The sequence below is a fragment of the Babylonia areolata genome, chromosome 34 (genome assembly GCF_041734735.1).
Source record: "Babylonia areolata isolate BAREFJ2019XMU chromosome 34, ASM4173473v1, whole genome shotgun sequence".
NCBI lineage: Eukaryota > Metazoa > Mollusca > Gastropoda > Neogastropoda > Buccinidae > Babylonia > Babylonia areolata.
Window position 1 is genome coordinate 17,160,984 of NC_134909.1, and position 5,000 is coordinate 17,165,983.

A 5,000-nucleotide genomic window follows, 5' to 3' on the forward strand; every position below is an offset into this window, starting at 1 on the left:
CTTTTGCTTCCTCAATACCACGCAAGCCCTAACCCTCCCCCATTCAAAATAAAGGAAAGGGAGCGAATAAAAAAAAGTCCTGGTGTTTCCATTAGGGGAAAAAGCCGGCACGAATAATCATCATCACATCACATCATCATCTCTGGAAACAAATAATTAGCAAACAATATCTACAAAAAAAGGGAGGCAGACCAAATGGCTACAAAATGCAGAAGACTTCCCACTTTCATATCCCGTAACTTAACACTGAATTGCAAGAGTGCCAAAAGCAGTTACATTACAACCTGATAACACAAATTGCATAATACTTTCTACTGATTTGCATACACCCAGTAGGCAACACGAATTGCATAATACGTTTCCACAGTTGCAACACCTCAAGGCTCACTACATTCATAATACTTCCCACTGATTATGCATATCACCTCAATGCAAACTGAATTGCATAATACTTCCCACAGATTTGCATACCACCTCAATGGCTACACTAATTTTCATATAACTTTCTACTGATTTGCATACAACCTCAATGGCAACACTGAATTGCATAATACTTCCCACAGATTTGCATATCACCTCAATGGCTAACACTGAATTGCATAATGCTTCCCACAGATTTGGGCTTATCACCTCAATGGCAACACTGAATTGCATACTTCCCACAGATTTGCATTTCACATCAATGGCAACATTAAATTGGCATAATACTTCCCACAGATTTGCATTTCACCTCAATGGCAACACTGAATTGCATAATACTTCCCACAGATTGCATATCACCTCAATGGCAACACTGAATTGCATACTTCCCACAGATTTGCATTTCACATCATTGGCAACATTAAATTGCATAATACTTCCCACAGATTTGCATTTCACCTCAATGGGCAACTCTGAATTGCATAATACTTCCCACAGATTTGCCAATTTCACCTCAATGGCTATACTAATTTGCATAATACTTTTACTGATTTGCATACCACCTCAATGGCTAACACTGAATTGCATAATACTTCCAAACTGATTTGTATACCACCTCAATGGCAACCCTAATTTGCACAATACTTCCAAACTGATTTGCACACCACCTCAATGGCTAACACTGAATTGCATAATAGTCCCCACAGATTTGTATACCCACCTCAATGGCAACATTAATTTGCATTAATACTTTCCATTGATCTGCATATCACCTCATAGGTTACTCTTTACCTCCCCAAATCCACCTGCAGTGCAGTATAATCTTTCTAGCGCCATGACGTCCAACAACAAACAAACAAACAAACACACAAAACAAAACAAAACAAAACACACGCGCGCGCGAGCAAGCAATCACTCGCGCCATTTTTGTGCGCCAAGCTCGCATTCACTTGCCTTTTTTTTTTCTTTTTTTTTTTCTTTTTTTTTTTTTTTATCAGGAGTGGTTCTGGCTGCAAACAACCACAGGATGTATCCTGAAGATTAGCATTCATCTTTTCTTTTCTTTTCACACCCCACGCCCCACCCCACCTCCTCTCTCCTTCGCTCCTCTCTCCCTCCACCCCCCCCACCCCCCAACACACACACACACACACACACACCCTCTCTCTCTTTCTCTGTTGCTTCCTCAATCCACACGCAAGGCCCTTAACCCCTCCCCAATTCGTAATAAAGGTAAGGGAGCGAATAAATAAAAGGTCACTGGTGTATTCTCATTAGCGGAATAAGCCGGCATCTGAATAATCATCATCATCATCATCATTCTCTGGAGAACAAATAATTAGCAAACAATATCCTACGAGAGAAAGAAGAGTGAGGGGAGAGGGAGGGAGGGAGCAAGAGTGAGACAGACAGACAGACAGACAGAGACAGACCTACACAAACCGGTAACGTTTACAGCTGAACAGAGAGCTGCACAAATTAGTCAGTAACATTTACAACTGAGAACTACAAAAATGCAGTCAGTAACGTTTACATTTGAACGCAGAGCTAACACAGAGCTTCATAAATCAACGTTTACGGTTGAACACAGAGCTTCATAAATCAACGTTTACGGTTGAACACAGAGCTTCATAAATCAACGTTTACGGTTGAACACAGAGCTACAAAAATCAACGTTTACGGTTGAACACAGAGCTTCATAAATCAACGTTTACGGTTGAACACAGAGCTTTACAACTCAACGTTTACAGTTGAACACAGAGATATACAAATTAACGTTTACAGTTGAACACAGAGATATACAAATCAACGTTTACGGTTGAACACAGAGCTTCATAAATCAACGTTTACGGTTGAACACAGAGCTTCATAAATCAACGTTTACGGTTGAACACAGAGCTACAAAAATCAACGTTTACGGTTGAACACAGAGATATACAAATTAACGTTTACAGTTGAACACAGAGATATACAAATTAACGTTTAGAGTTGAACACAGAGATATACAAATCAACGTTTACGGTTGAACACAGAGCTTCATAAATCAACGTTTACGGTTGAACACAGAGCTTCATAAATCAACGTTTACGGTTGAACACAGAGCTACAAAAATCAACGTTTACGGTTGAACACAGAGATATACAAATTAACGTTTACAGTTGAACACAGAGATATACAAATCAACGTTTACGGTTGAACACAGAGCTACATAAATCAACGTTTACGGTTGAACACGGAGCTTCATAAATCAACGTTTACGGTTGAACACAGAGCTTCATAAATCAACGTTTACGGTTGAACACAGAGCTTCATAAATCAACGTTTACGGTTGAACACAGAGCTTTACAACTCAACGTTTACGGTTGAACACAGAGATATACAAATTAACGTTTACAGTTGAACACAGAGATATACAAATCAACGTTTACAGTTGAACACAGAGCTTTACAACTCAACGTTTACGGTTGAACACAGAGATATACAAATCAACGTTTACAGTTGAACACAGAGCTACAAAAATCAACGTTTACGGTTAAACACAGAGCTACACAGATACACAAATAAATCAGTAACGCTTACAGTTGTAGAACTTGTTCACAGAGCTACACAAATCAGTCACGTTTGCAGCAGAACACACTACACAATGCAGCAACGTTTACAACATAACACACTACACAAAGCAGCAACGTTTACAACAGAACACACTACACAATGCAGCAACGTTTACAACATAACACACTACACAAAGCAGCAACGTTTACAACATAACACACTACACAAAGCAGCAACGTTTACAACATAACACACTACACAAAGCAGCAACGTTTACAACAGAACACACTACACAAAGCAGCAACGTTTACAACATAACACACTACACAAAGCAGCAACGTTTACAACAGAACACACTACACAATGCAGCAACGTTTGCAGCAGAACACACTACACAAAGCAGCAACGTTTACAACAGAACACACTACACAAAGCAGCAACGTTTACAACAGAACACACTACACAAAGCAGCAACGTTTACAACAGAACACACTACACAAAGCAGCAACGTTTACAGTTGCATGCTGAAAGCAACGAAGACGGGGAAATTCCGATCTGCGAAGTAAAAATTATATGGAAATGAGCAGTGAACAAGCATTGATCGTCTCCCCTACACCTCAGTTCTGAGTCAAGACAGCGTATGAATGTAGTCGGTTTTCAACGGTTTTACTGGCTACCCTATGTGAGTTGCGACTTTAGCCGGGCCCCATCGATTCTTCGAATTTATCCAAGTTTCCGAAAGAAAGAAAGAAAAAATTCAATTGAAAGTTCAGGCTTTCCGTGGAATATTTTAATTGATCTTGTTTCATACATGTATACTGAAACGTAATGCCATTATTTTGTGCATTTTGTGAGATAATAATAATAATAATAATGGTATTTATATAGCGCTGAATCTTGTGCAGAGACAAATCAAAGCGCTTTCGCACCAGTCATTCACACGCATGCATAACTCTAAAACTGGAGAAACTGAAGACAAGGAAGAGGCAGGGAAGAAAACTGTATATTGATACACACTGCCACAAAATCTCTACATTTTGTGAGATAACCACACACTGCCACTAATCTCTGCATTTTGTGAGATGTTTTGACACACTGCCACAAAATCTCTACATTTTGTGAGATGTTTTGACACACTGCCACAAAATCTCTACATTTTGTGAGATGTTTTGACACACTGCCACAAAATCTCTACATTTTGTGAGATGTTTTGACACACTGCCACAAAATCTCTACATTTTGTGAGATGTTTTGACACACTGCCACAAAATCTCTACATTTTGTGAGATGTTTTGACACACTGCCACAAAATCTCTACATTTTGTGAGATGTTTTGACACACTGCCACAAAATCTCTACATTTTGTGAGATGTTTTGACACACTGCCACAAAATCTCTACATTTTGTGAGATGTTTTGACACACTGCCACAAAATCTCTACATTTTGTGAGATGTTTTGACACACTGCCACAAAATCTCTACATTTTGTGAGATGTTTTGACACACTGCCACAAAATCTCTACATTTTGTGAGATGTTTTGACACACTGCCACAAAATCTCTACATTTTGTGAGATGAATATTATACTGACAAACACTGCCACAAAATCTCTACATTTTGTGAGATGAATATTATACTGACAAACACTGCCACTAAATGACTGAATACTGACACACACTGTGCATTTTTGTAGGATAACAACATTTTGACACACACACTAAAAACGTATCTGTGTATTTCGTGAGATAGCTATTATCTTTACACACACACACACACACACACACACACACACACACACACACACACACACACACACACACACACACACACACTGCATATCTGTGATTTAGTAGATAACTATATTGACACACGCACGACTTTTTGTGAATATATATATACTATATTTATATTGAGATACGTTTTACCTGCCATTGATCTGCATTTGCGGTAACTATGATGCATTCTCTTTTGTACATTTCTCTTGTGAATCGGTGCTCTCCCCAGGGAGAGCGCGTCGCTACACACAC